This window comes from Nelumbo nucifera, chromosome 4 (genome assembly GCF_055504915.1).
Source record: "Nelumbo nucifera cultivar China Antique chromosome 4, China Antique-T2T, whole genome shotgun sequence".
Classification (NCBI taxonomy): domain Eukaryota; kingdom Viridiplantae; phylum Streptophyta; class Magnoliopsida; order Proteales; family Nelumbonaceae; genus Nelumbo; species Nelumbo nucifera.
The window spans coordinates 39,759,283-39,773,758 of NC_142652.1; the positions used below are offsets into that span (position 1 = coordinate 39,759,283).

General features: G+C 38.2%; 1 pseudogene across 1 annotated transcript; it reads right to left on the reverse strand.

The window, feature by feature from the left end:
- Positions 1-12,014: 12,014 nt before the first annotated feature.
- LOC104607233 (protein BASIC PENTACYSTEINE2 pseudogene) lies at positions 12,015-14,009 on the reverse strand (annotated as a pseudogene). The gene is made up of 2 exons (XR_016068594.1): positions 13,872-14,009; positions 12,015-13,404 (listed from the first exon to the last, which is right to left on the reverse strand). The product of XR_016068594.1 is annotated as a protein BASIC PENTACYSTEINE2 pseudogene (transcript).
- Between the last annotated feature and the right edge of the window lie 467 nt (positions 14,010-14,476).

Below are 14,476 nucleotides of genomic sequence, written 5' to 3' on the forward strand. Positions count from 1 at the left end.
GTGTCCGGGTCAGGTTGTCAGGTCGGCGCCTGTGTCCGGGCCAGATTGCCAGGTCGGCGCCTGTGTCCGGGCCAGGTTGCCAGGTCGGCGCATGTGGCAGGCTGATCCAGCCAGGTCGCGTAGGTCGCGCGCAGGTCGCGCGCAGGCCGCGCCAGGTCGCGCTAGGCAAGCTAGACCGGTGCCCGGGGGGGGACCAACTTGCTAAGTTGTTGCCTGGGGGCTTGCCTAGTTGTCACGAGGTGCCACGTGTCGCAATTTCACTGGAGGGCCAAATCTGACCTCATCACATTCATTCTAACTGTTACGATTACCCGACTTCATAATACGCAACTGATGCCGACCGACACCATTACAGACCTTGTCAATAACAGACTCACGACTGAAATGGAAAAACAGACCTTCTACGTATTCACCAAATACGTATATCTTCTCATTAGCTGTTGGTTACTTCTACCTCTGGCTCATAAAGGACCAAATGCAAATGGGCCACATGATGGTGACTCCAAAAACAAGTTTCAAAACAAAGTTCACCGTAACAATGAAGGGAAAAAGAAAAGAAATTGAAAAAACCAACTTGGAATGAGCCAATTTTGATTATGCAGTTACTAGGGGTGAGCATGGGTTGGTTCGGTTTGGTTTCATGGTAGAACCTGGAACCTATTCTGTATGGGTTGGTTTCAGGTTTTTTGAACCAGAACCTACCCTGTGAAGGTCGGTTCTGACCTTGGCAATTCCGGGGCCGGTTCCAGGGTCTACCCGTAGAATCTATTCTTTCTTTACTCTCCCCCTTCAAGAAAAAAAAAAATAAAACATGTCCTTCAAAAACTTGTTTTTCAATAATGATAATATATAGTTTAAAATTTATATTATCTTTATTGATTAAATTGAGTAATTTAATATATAAATTATCATAATATATTTATATATGGTTGAAAATTTGTCATTATAATTTAAATTTTGTAAATATTACCTTTTACATTATTTATTATACAAATATAAATATTAAAGTGAAAACAAATGGTCAAATAACTTAAGTAACTCGGTGGTCAAGTGAGACTATGGCTTTTGTAACCATGAGTGTTTGGGCTCAAAACTTTAAATCCTTAAAAATATTTTAGGGTTTATTTAATGGCAAATTCTGTTCCAAGGTTGGTTCATCAAGTTGGTTTGGGTAGGATAAACCCCTAGACCCTAGAACCAACTTGGGTGGGGGTCGATTCCAAGAATTTGGAACCATACTCTACCTTATAACAGATTGGGTAGGGTTAATTAAAGGCCGGTTCAAAGTCAGTTCCATTTGGTTCTAAGTAGAACCTACCCATTTGCTCACCCCTAGTAGTCACGAAGGTTTACCTAGTAGGGTTGCAGTGAGCCTGGCAATTCCCCAAAAAGGCATGGATGGGGTAATTGTCGGAATAATTGATAACACTCCAATGTGCTATGGGGTCTAGTAATTGGGCAGTTAGATGGGCCCTACTAAGTGGTTAACAAGTCAATTGATTATTGTGTTGGTTATATAAGTTAGGACTTAGGAGTGTACGAGAGGTGCCTCTTGGGGCCTATTCGTTTTTTTTTTTTTTTTTTTTTTTTGGATTTTGAGAGGAGGAAAGTTGGTCAATGGGATTTTCCCATTGACCAAGGTTTCTGTTCTTTTTCCAGATTTATGTGGGGTTCACGGAAAATTTATTTTTTTCTGGGCATCTTCTACCCAGGTAAATAATACTCATCTTATAGGTGGATAAATGACTTTCCCACCTAGGGGGAAAGTTGCCAACACTTGGACTTTTGGTCCTCAAGCTAGGCTTGAGCCCAAGAGTTTGGGCTTTTTAATTTTTCGGACTAGGCCCAGGCCTAGCCCTTAGGTAGCCCAATCCCACTCCAATCTTATCCCAATCTGAGCCCAAGCATATATATACAGATACATGCATATTAATTTTTAGTGTTAGCTGATTGACCAAACCAATCCCTACCGGGACTTGAGTCCAATCCAAGTGCATCAAATTTTAGCGTCAATTGGACTTGGATTAGATAGTTCAGGCTTAACTTTGGGCTTAGATCAAATTTTAGCGTCAATGGGATTTTCCCATTGACCAAGGTTTCTGTTCTTTTTCCAGATTTATGTGGGGTTCACGGAAAATTTATTTTTTTCTGGGCATCTTCTACCCAGGTAAATAATACTCATCTTATAGGTGGATAAATGACTTTCCCACCTAGGGGGAAAGTTGCCAACACTTGGACTTTTGGTCCTCAAGCTAGGCTTGAGCCCAAGAGTTTGGGCTTTTTAATTTTTCGGACTAGGCCCAGGCCTAGCCCTTAGGTAGCCCAATCCCACTCCAATCTTATCCCAATCTGAGCCCAAGCATATATATACAGATACATGCATATTAATTTTTAGTGTTAGCTGATTGACCAAACCAATCCCTACCGGGACTTGAGTCCAATCCAAGTGCATCAAATTTTAGCGTCAATTGGACTTGGATTAGATAGTTCAGGCTTAACTTTGGGCTTAGATCAGGTTTAGGCCTTAGGCCCAATTCTTAGGTTGGGCCTGGGTTGAACCATTGAATTAAAACCTGGCCCAGCACACCCAACTTGCATCCCTACTATTTAAGCCCATTTGGCTAATGAAATCAATAGCAATATCCCATCTTATGGTCCATTCCTATAGTTTGTTTGGTTCAGAAAGGAATGGGAATGAGATTCCGATTCTGTCCAACCAAACAATTGGAATGCCATTCCGATTCCGATTGCAGACCCCTGTTCCCACAAACTGAATAGGACCTCTGAGACTTTTTTAGGAATATTTTTAGAATAAAAAAATATTTTAAGAGTTCATGTGACCATTCTCAAAGGAATATATAAACAGAAACGTTATTGATGAAAGATGAATGAAGTTGCAAAGTGTTGCAGTTGTCTTAGTCATAAAAAAAAAAAAGGTGTATCTTCGTAAATATGCAAAACTACCAGAAGTGCCCTAGTAAATCACCCTGATTCCTAGAATGTTATTCCTTCAGTTTAGGGATGTTATCTTGTCTGTGAGTTTGACTATGTAGGTGTTTGGCATCGGTTTTAGGAACATTGCACCGTTTTCTAAGAAAAACGGTACTGAACATGTGGAATTGTAAGCAATTATTTTCTGTTTGGAATCGGTGCTGCTACATAAGCCATCATGCCATGAACAAACAAGAAAAAACGCAATAAGGCCATTCACACATCGGCCCAAAAGGCTAAATCTTTTGAGTTAGAGGTCGCTTTTGTTGATAGGTTTTAAGCTTCTCTCAAAACATAGGTGATGTGGTTTCAGGAGCCATTCCCTTCTTTCTAGCTATACTCAAGGTTCAAAGTATCGTTACGTATCAGCCCATATCGGTCAATACGTATCGTTCTGAAACCCTTTTGATACACTCCTACAGTGGGTGTATCGGGGGTCTGACCGGTTCAGGGGATGGAGGGGTCCTAGACTGGCTCCCCTGAACCAGTTTTGAAAAAAAATAAAATAAAATAAGTAAAAAACAAGTATCAAAAATGCCTGATACATCCCTACCGGCGTATCGATGTTTTGAACCTTGGCTATACTGATTTCGACGGGACGGATATTTGTTCTTTCTATATTCCATGTTGACAATAAGACTTTTTTTTCGTTTGTCAAAGACACCAAGATGGATGAAATACCAAGTGAATCCAAGTACCCAACCCTAGTATCGATCTAATCACATTTCCAAACCAGATCCTGCTTGATCATAATTAATTTGCATTATATGCATATTGGGTTGCATTTCGAGGGCAATCTAAACTAGTAGTCCATGTTCAAATTCGATTAGGCTAGATTCAAATTTGAACCGATTTTGAATCTTAGGGTAAACTCGATTAGATATTTGAACTCAAACTCACAGATCGAAACTCATGAGCCTAGCTCGATTAATATTATTATTGATATATTTTATAACATGTAAAAGTATATCATATATATTATAAAATACAATAGCATATTTCATTTGCAAGCTTTTGAACTGAACTCTAGTATTTTAGTTGAACCGAGCCAAAACATGCTAAAGTTCAGCTCGGCTCAGCTCAATTGCACCCCTTGGCCCTAGCATTCGTGTAAGAAAGGAAAAACTGAACTGGATTCAATTTATACTTTGTTTCATTTTTGCAAGCATTTGATACTGAGAGTAATTTCAATTTCCAGACATGTTTGAATTCAAAATGGGAGTAATTGCACTTTTTTTGTTTTTTTGATAACTTCTCACTCTAAAGTGATCAGTGTACACTCCAATCTTGAAATTCAGGTTTATACCCATTATAACCAAAAACCATTTGCTAAGAATACAAAATTTATCAATGCAAAACTAGACCAACTTTGCATTTCCACGAACCATGCATATTTGAATTTGCACGCTTGCCGAACAGGATCAATCTTTTTGATATTAAAAAAACAAAAACAAACTGTATAGAAGGCCGAAGCAAGAAAAAGAAAAAAAAAAAGCAAACTGTATAGGTCAAAAGACTCAAAACAAGCAGCACCTAAGTTTGGGAAAGGAGTAAAAGGGACGTTTATAACTTCTGAAGCATCTGCGCAACTGAATGAAGATAGCTATATAATAAAACATTTAAAGATATTGCAATCAACCCAACATATCATTCAGCCATTAAGGAGCTCGCTTCATCCACTTCAGCCATTATCAAAGTAAGATTACTACCAAAACCCAAGAAATCCGTTAGATCTGGAGGTGGTGGTCCCTTTTCTAGGGATTCTAGAAGAGGCAAGCACTAGGCACACCAAAAAAACGGAAGATCAGCCACTGGAAATGCAAGGCTGCAAGCCAGATGAAGCTAGACTTTCTGCCTCTGGTAAGACCTGTTTTTTTTTTTCCTGTTGGCTGCATACCTGCATGCCAGTACACCTTGAAGAAGGGGTACAAAGATTATTCCAGGACAAAATCATGGGACGCGTTCCTGCAACAGCCCAGAAAATTGTCTACATGCCAGGACATTCACCGATTTAGTCTATATGCCAGGATTATCAGTTCCTTTGTACAACAAAACGGGCTCACATGGATCATAAAAGACAAAATAAAGTGGATCATTCAGGAGTTCCACAATAAAAAGTACTTGGGAACATGATGGGTGACAGAGAAACTGGGCCTCCAGAAAAGTCCCCCAAAAAATGGTTTCAAATATTCATGATTTTGAAAATCTAACCACAGTACTAATAACTCTATGTTAAAAAGTTGAAGAGCCTAGAAGAGCTAGAAGCAAGACAAAATGTGATAGTAGGTTGTAGTAAGAAATGATTTAAGAGTCCATGGTTTAACAATAGAACGGAATGATTGAACAGGATTCATGTGACCGAACCCAATGTATTTGGGACAAGGCTTGGCTTAGAATGATGTTGATGATGAACGGCCAGATAATTAACAGTCCAAAATTGAAATATCTCTAGCAAAAGTTGAAATACATAGAATGGCCAGAGATAGAGAGCAATACTATGTCTCATCTTTCATGTCATGTCATGGCCATAAAGCTGTTAATGGGAAAGCATTAAATGGATGCGTCAGTAAGCAGGTGGGCTAGATGGGTGCAATTGTAAATGGAATGTTGCATTTTTGGGCAGTTTCAGCATGCAAACCCAATCAATCTATTGGATTTGCTGCTTACAGAAACTACAAACTTGCACCGACACTGGAGACTTCCGTGCTTTTGTTAAACCCATCCAAAAAATGAAAGCAGAACATTGAAAGCACAAACAACTTTTAATCGAACCTGAATGTGGATTCGTCAGATGCCTTTAACACACCAAACCACTCCTTAAATAAAGCCTACAGCCAAGCTGATATTAATAGATTATCACCATTGCTGTCCTTACATACCAGTCCCTATTCTATCCTCTATTCCAATTCTGCTAGCTATTTATGAATTGGGTTATTTTACTACCTATGCAATGAATAAAGTCCCGTAGAAAGAAATTAAAAAAAAAAAACCACCCACCTAAAAATTTATTCCGCCGAAAGAGAGAATAAATGGAAGTGGGGATGCAAACTAAAGGTTTCCTAGATAAACCACAGTAGGTAAATACAAGCATGTATTTAACTCCACCAGTGACCAGTGGGTAGCAATACAGAAGAAACAGATGAAATCTGAAACATCAAATTATTTTATCATAAGATCATCATCATCCACACCTTATCCCAACCATAGGAGATCAGTTACTAGAATCTTGTTTCGCCATTCACTTCTGTTTTTTACCATATCCATTGTTAAATTATGAGTGCTTAAATCATTTCTTACTACTTACTATTTCAACTCTTGTCCTTTTTGGTTTACCCCTAGGCAAAACTTTAAAATACAAAAAAAGTTCCTAAGCTGAAAAAAAAGTGATACATGGCAACCCATGCCAAGTCCACTAACGGACAGCAACAAATAGCTCCAACTCAACAGATCATCAAGTCTACCCACAAGAGTACAAGAATGTTTTCCTTAGTGACAGAGCTTTAAAGAAAAAACCTCTAGAGCTGAGTCAGCTGACATAGAATCAGGAGATAGCTGACACCACAAATGATCAATGAAAAAGAAACACCTGTGCACACACACTTGCACACAATTAGCACCGAGAACTCCACTCCTAACAACAGCTTCAGCTGGACTAGGAGTTTTGAGTCAACTAGAAGTTGAATTTTGATCTACCAGAGTCTCCTCACTTTGACCAACTTTTATGAATCAAACCTAGAAAAATTGTAAAGTTGTTTACTCCACTGAAAGGGAAGGTTGCTGGCAACAGAACTCAGGCAAATACAAAGAGTGCACTGTACATATTCTATTTTTCAACACTCAAAACCTTCATCATAACCCCACATCAACATCCCTGCTCCTCATCAACTAAGTTCAGATTCTTCAGAATAACTATATGGTGATAATAGGCCAATGTTTTCTATTTCTAAAATAAATACCACATAAATCCCTTTGAACAAGGAAGAACTAATCACTATGTTACCCAGATGCGGATAGGACATGATCGGTACAGGTATCTGGGTATCATAGATAATCGCTTATCTAATCTTCAGTCACATAGATCAGCATAATTGCTAGAACCCATAAGCTGAATATTATGGATAAATACCAACCAAATGATTGATGTCTCAATGATGCTAATAGGTCTGTATCAGTCCCCCATCCTCAAAAGTCCTATAAACAAGCATTGAAGACCCAAAGAACAAACAGGCAACACATTCTCAAACCATGGTCAACTGCAATTAGAACTGACCTTACAGGATAACACAAGTTTCAAATCATACATTCTCTCTCTCCATAACTCAAACTTCTTGATGCTGCTTTTTTTGACAAGTAATTTTTTTTTCAATAAATAAAAAACATCAAGGCATTCCTTAGAGAGGCACAAGACACTACCCCTTCTTACATACATATTTCAAGTATTACATTTGAGCCCAATACAAAATATTTCTATTCACCCCTTGTTTAGCTAGAGTATCCACCATCCCATTAGCTGATCTCCTCACCCAATTTATGCTCAAATCCATACTTCTAGTGAGCCATTTAAACTACCCCTTCTTACATACATAGTTCAAGTATTACATTTGAGCCCCATACAAAATATTTCTATTCACCCTTTGTTTAGCTAGATTATCCACCATCCCATTAGCTGATCTCCTCACCCAATTTATGCTCAAATCCATACTTCTAGTGAGCCATTTAAACTTTTTTATTTCATCCCTAAAGCACTAAATTATGGATTCCAGTTCCTTCAATCACCCCACCACCAATTTTGAGTCCCCTTCAATCATCACATTTTGCATACTCAATTCACTTGCAATCTTAACTCCTTGTAGTAGCAAGTAATTCAGTTCTGGCCAAGTCACCTATTCCTACTGGGCCTGAGAACAAAGCAACAATATGTCCTTTCGCATTTCTCAAAATCCCTCCTATATATAATCTATTCCTAAGGGGCCCAGGTTACCTAGACTGCTTCCACCAAAGTTCAATTTTACAAAACCATCAGGATAAGGCTGCCAAACTATTCACTTTTTCCTTCTTAGAGGAGCTTCTAGCCACCACTTCCCAGTTTCTCCATATCATCAAAGGAGAACTGCAAAAACAACTCCAAGGTTCAAATCTAATGAATCACCTTGGCCACAACACAATCTCTCACCGCTTCTTTGCTTCTCTCATTTTCTGTGAAAGTTCTTGCATTCTTCTCTTCCCAGATGGTACATTTCAAAGCAGCCCTAACACCTATCCACATGATTCTCCCCCTTTACTTGGGCCAAGCAAAAGTAGAACTGTATAAGAATCAAATAGCAAGCTGACCTCCATTGGTTGATCAAATAGCAAACTTCTTGATGCTGCTTTCAACAACTTCTCCATGATTTCCAGATATGGATGCAGACATGGACATGGATATGGGAAAGGGGGGTACAACTCTCCACCATTTCCTAGATCCTAAGATCCCAGATAGACATGAATACAGGTATCCCATTTAATATGTTTCTATATATAGTTTTCCAAGAAGAATAAGCCATCTAGATGAATCTTAGAAAAAATATATATTACTGCCCTTCAACCCATGGGAAAAATCTTAGCTAAAATCTCTTGCTACATGACCAACAAAAGCCCTTTCTCAGAAGCAACTTTTAAACTAAAAAGCAAAGTGAAAGCAAAGATTTCACCTCTCTACAAGGCTCCTTTTCTTTCCTTGAACCTCATACATCTAATTACCATTTTTTTTTTTTGATAAGCAACAAGAAATTTCATTACGAAACCCATGAGGTACAAAATAAGGCTCAAAGCAATGAGAATACAAAGTTACAAATTGAATTATCCCAAAAGCCCCAAACACCAACAAACCCAAAAGGCAACAAGAAGAAAAGCTTACAAATTACAAGCGGGCCCTGGGCATCGCCAGTCCAAACCATCTCTACCTACTCCACTCCTTAGTCCAAACTATCTAATTACCATTTATCAATTCCCTCAATGATGAACCACTTGAATCCCATAGTAAAGAATTGACCACTCCAATACCACCCTACTCTCATAGAGTAATAGACTAATAGTTAACCGAGGAAAGAATTCTGAGTTTAGATCAAGAAAGAAGTGGAAAGAAAGAAAAGAACTATTTCTCAATATGTACATCCTTCCCTATGGAAAGACAGTCACCAATTTGAAAGAACACCAAAAGATATGGTTCTTCATAGAGAAAGATGGCAGGACAAGAACCAAACCCCAAACAGTTGAGATTCAGTCTAAGTTCAGTTCAGTTCATTTTGAGAGTTCTACATGGAAAAATGGTGAAAGTTGCAAAGCCAGTGGTAAGAGAGACAGACAGAAAGAGAGAGAAGATACTTTTTTATAGTAAAAGGAAATTTTCATTAAGGAAAAAAGTAAACAATACAACGTGCCGAGAAATCACCCAGATAAAAAATAAAAAATAAAAACAAAAGTAAAACAATCAGAAACCTCTACGAGAATGCCAGAAACACAAATCCCCTATGCAAAAGCCAGATAAACCCATTTTCTTCTACAACATTTAAATAACCTCCCCCATTCCAACATCTTTCCTTTGATAACCACAGCATACACTAATGCTCCTCCATCCAAAATCTAATAGAACCCCCCATAAACCAATACTATCAACCCTTCAAGATACCCTCAACCATTCATTCCTCTTCAAACTCCACTTCCTCCCCCTTATTTTTGAATTACCTCCTTCGATCTTTCTAGAGTCCAGTTCGATAAAGTTTTTTTTTCTCGTAAACTACTCCCTACCCAGAAAAAATAAGCACAACATCTTGCTAACTTGAACTTCCACATCAACTACTTTTTCCATACCAAACCTTTTCTCAACAGACCTTACTTGATCACGAATGATTTCTGCCGCTTCCACTTGCTCCTCCAATCCTTCTACATTAGTTCCAACATCCAAACCCTGATGATCATATTTTGGTCCAATTTCTCCCTTCTCACTAACAAATTTAGCTGATCCAATGATACTTTTTTTCCACATCCTTTTGATTTCTCACTTTAACTCTTACCCCCTTCCTCTTATAAATCCTTTTGAAACTATTGCAAGGACTTACACTGATAACACCATCCTCTGAACCCAAGAAGACTTTGGTCAGGTGCACTAAATGACCATTGTTAGATACTTTTGGTTTCTTCATAACCAATGGTGCTCCATTTATTCATATTTATATAATTTAGCTTGCTTCCAACCCAATTCCTTTCCTACTTTACCCACTATTACTTCTATAAAAGACCCTTGTTAACTTTTGACCAGAACTTGCTTCTAGGAGACAGCGGGTGATGGTCCAATAGGTGAGAAAGTGGTAAGAAACTTTCATAAGGAATTTTTTTTTTTTATGAATGAAGTTCATAAGGAATTTTTTTTGGTAGTAAAATAAGATTTATTAAAAGGATGATATCATTAACCTCATAAGTTCCCAGCTCCCACTTCTTTCACATTTTGATTTCCCTTGCCAACCAAATTATGGTAAGTAACTAAGTACCTTTCATTTAAATTATGTTTTCTTTTCCTGCATTTTCCTCCCAACCAACATGATTTAGAGGAAATGCCCAACTCCTAAAAACAGTAGAGAACAGCAGAACTTACAAAAAAAAAGCTGTAATTGACTAATTGTAGCCTCAATGGGAAGTAAATTTAAAAATAGAAACTGACCATTGACTAAACAATTATAGAAAGGATGTGACATAAAGAAGACAGTACTGAAATATTAATACCCAGAGAAGCAGCGAGAAATGTAAACTCATCTGTTCAGATGACAATGTCAATTGCCAAATAACCACAGTAATATGCATTACTGTTGCATCAATTCAATCTTTAATCCCTCTTGAGGCAGCTATAAATATCAGCCTTACAATGCTTTGGCAAAACCTTTAAATTTCAGCTCCAAATCCCTTATGTCTTCATAATTAACCACTCTAAGGAAAGCTTGATTTTATTAAACTTTACATGGCCATAACTCGGGGGAAACACCTATCCAAGTTCACAAATAGAGCTGACATCAACTGGGTAATTGAACAAGGACCAACCAAGAGGGGCCCCTCGGTTGATCAATGACTTGAGGGGAGAACCCTTCAATTAAGGCAAGTTTTACATTAAAATATTAAATTTTCTTTGTTCAGGCTTTACCAGAAAAGGCCTTCACAGAGTCAGAGTGCCAATCTCCTAGGATTAGGAATGCAAGATGTTTAACATGACACTACCATTCAAAGTAATGCAACTAGGAGATAAATAAACAGATTGAAAGATTCACATGCTTGAATGAAGTGCTTGAAGCACCTTGGTACTAACCACATATGTTTGCTTTCGCTTTTACATTTTTTTTTACTTTGAATATGTTTCATATGTTATATTGGAGCCAATAGGCTTTTTCAAACATTTAATTTCTTTGAAAATGCAGGTTTTCATTTTTATGCATTACTATTTTTTATTTTGTACAGAAGTTTACACTTAGCTTTGAAATGACATGCCACTAGCCATGTGCCTTGTGCCCCAGCCACTAAAAGGCCCTTGAGCTTTTAAAACACTGCTGATGATTAGCTTGGAGATCAAGAAGTCTCATGAGTTCCTCTCCTCACCTTGTATTCAAGGAAAATTTTAGGCCCAAAAAGCCTCACCATGTGTGCAAATAAGCCCATTCTTGTAAGTAAATTTTAGATTAAAAAGTCAAAACTCTGGACACCTAATAGTAGCTTTTGCTGTGAATGCCACCAATAGTAGGTGGAGCATAAGGTTGATGCAGAATGCCAACCAGTCCCTTATTAACTTTCAAAATATCATGACAAACATGCATCTACGAATTGTATATATGTAAAAATAACCAAATTTCCCCCCAAAATTTACATGTAGAATTGTAGATGAACACATAATCACAGGAAATGGGAACACATAAAGATTTAAATGCATCCAGCAAAGAGAAAATTTATAATATCATCAATTCAAGAGCCCTTTAAAATAAATAGATGAAAAACAACTTGGGCACTGAGTCAATAACATGTCGTCACCAAAATGACATTATGAAAACTTTTCATGTATAATGGTGTATCAACTATCAATAAAGGAAACAAAAGAGACAATGACTGTCCAAAAATCTGTTTCTTGTAACATTAGACTTATAGCATTAGAAAGAAGAAAAGAAATAAACCATCCTATGAGGATTCAAGGAGTAAAATCTCATCAATTAATTCCTAAATCCTGGCAGCCAGATAGGATCAATAACCCTTAAATTTAACTACAATAATGAAAGAAGGCAACAGCATATCCGGGGAATCAATGTCTGAATTTTGAAAACATGTAAAATGACTGGGAAAATTCATGGCTACATACTATCCAAGAAGCCTCTGCAACAGGCCACAAACATATATACAGGAGAAACAGACCGAATGCAATGGGAGGCCCACTTACGGAATCCACATTGTACATCTACCTGATGGTCACAAACTTGTTGGTACCATGTTTTGCCCAGTAAGGCCTCAAATCAATTGGATTAGAAAGGTTATAACCTTCAGAAACAAGTTTCTCCAATACTTTCTTAAATGCTCCTTGACTCATTTTCCTTCCAGCTATTCTTGCACCACGTCTTTTTGTACTCATTGGCAATGGATACATAGATAAACTTGTTGTACAGCATGCTGATTGCCATCCACCACAGCCCCATCGGTAACACTGTTGAGGAGTTCCAGTGCATGAGCAAACTGGTATTGGAATACCAGAAATATCCATATCAACCCCATTTATGACAACTCCCGTGCTCTTCTTTGCAGCCTTTGCTCGTGGAACAGCAGAGTTGCTCTCATCCTTTGGCGCCGGAACCCTCTTAGGCTTCTTTGCTTTGGGGGATTTCTGGGCACGCCCACCTTGTCTTTTCTTCAAAGGTCCTTCCTTTTTATTTCCTGAATCTTCCATTCGAGCCACCCTTTCATCCTTTGACGAATCAGGCGGTTGTAGAATCTGCAAGGGATGATGAGCTGCTGATGCTTCTGATAAAACAGCAAAATTCGGGTTCCCTGGCATCATATGCAGGAGTCTTTCTCTAGTGGCTGTGGCCCAACTATCCTTCATATAATCCATATGAACAGGTGCTTCTGAGACCCCACAATCCCTAGGGTGAAAAGCTCCATTTGGACTAACCATAACTGCCGCAGAATCACGTGCAGCGAAGAAGGCCTTAGTGTCTCGCTCTGCTACAGTCGACATGAGCTGCAGACCAAGGTGCCCTTTAAGGTGTTGGGGTTCGTAATAACCCCAATTTCGAATATTCAATCCGTCGTCGTCCATGATAACTAGAAATGGCGAAGACGTCTGAAAAAATATCAAATCTTTTTCTTATTTCCGTTCAACCCATCGACCACATTGCAACCTGCCAACACTGCCTGCATAACTCACCGCCATGAAACCAGAACTAAGAAACACAGAAAACCCCATCAAAATAACAGCATCCCAGAAAACAACAAATAAATAACAAATCAAATACAGGAAAGACAACTAAAACTAGACCTAAAACAATCGGTTCTTCATGGACAAAGATCCCATCAAACAACTACATCGGAACTCATATCCACATCAGACAAATATTCAAACCACCGCCAGAAACATCCCCAAAGAAACCCATCAACACTGCATTCCGATTTTCGTCAGAAATCTATCAGTTTTAAGGGTTTTGAACTCGGATCTCTAAAAACAACAAACATCGAGATGATTACAAATTCAAAGTCGCAGTTTTATTTCATTTCACAAACCGAAATGCATACGAAATTTTACAGGTTCCAATAGATTTAGATTCTAGATAGACAGAAAGATATTAAGGGGGAGGGAGGATAGGAGGAGAGAGAAGACTTACTTGCAGGCTGTAAATAGCTCGTTAGGGTTCTTCCCCTTTTGTGATGGAGAGAGAGAGAGAGAGAGAGGAGAGAGAGGAGAGAGAAGAGAGAGAAGAGCCCAAAGGGGCAAAAATCGACGAATAAACTCCATTTATATGATTATATATATTTCCAGATTTATTAAAAAATCGAAATCAAAATTTGATATCTCTAGAGTTTATTTTTTATTAACTTCTTTATTTCAATAAATAATAACTATGATTGCGTAAATGGCAAGAGACACCATGGACTATGCTTGTTTTGCCAAAAACCACCCTTCCCCTCGTTCTTATCTCAAAGACCCAAAATTTGTCTTCTCCTGTTGTTTTCTGTCTTTGGGGGGTTGGACTCATCACCACATCACATCCACCCACCACCCTGGCTTGGCTCAAAGATGTTCTTTCAAATTGACAAATAGGGATGTCCGTGGGGTCGGTTTTGGCAATTTCATATTACAATAACAAGTAATATCATTTTTATTATTTATTACATATTTTATTTAATATGATGAATATATAATATGAGAGAATAGGTTCAACTCGTGGGTAAATTGTTTTCCTTTGCCATCTTTAGATTTTTATATATT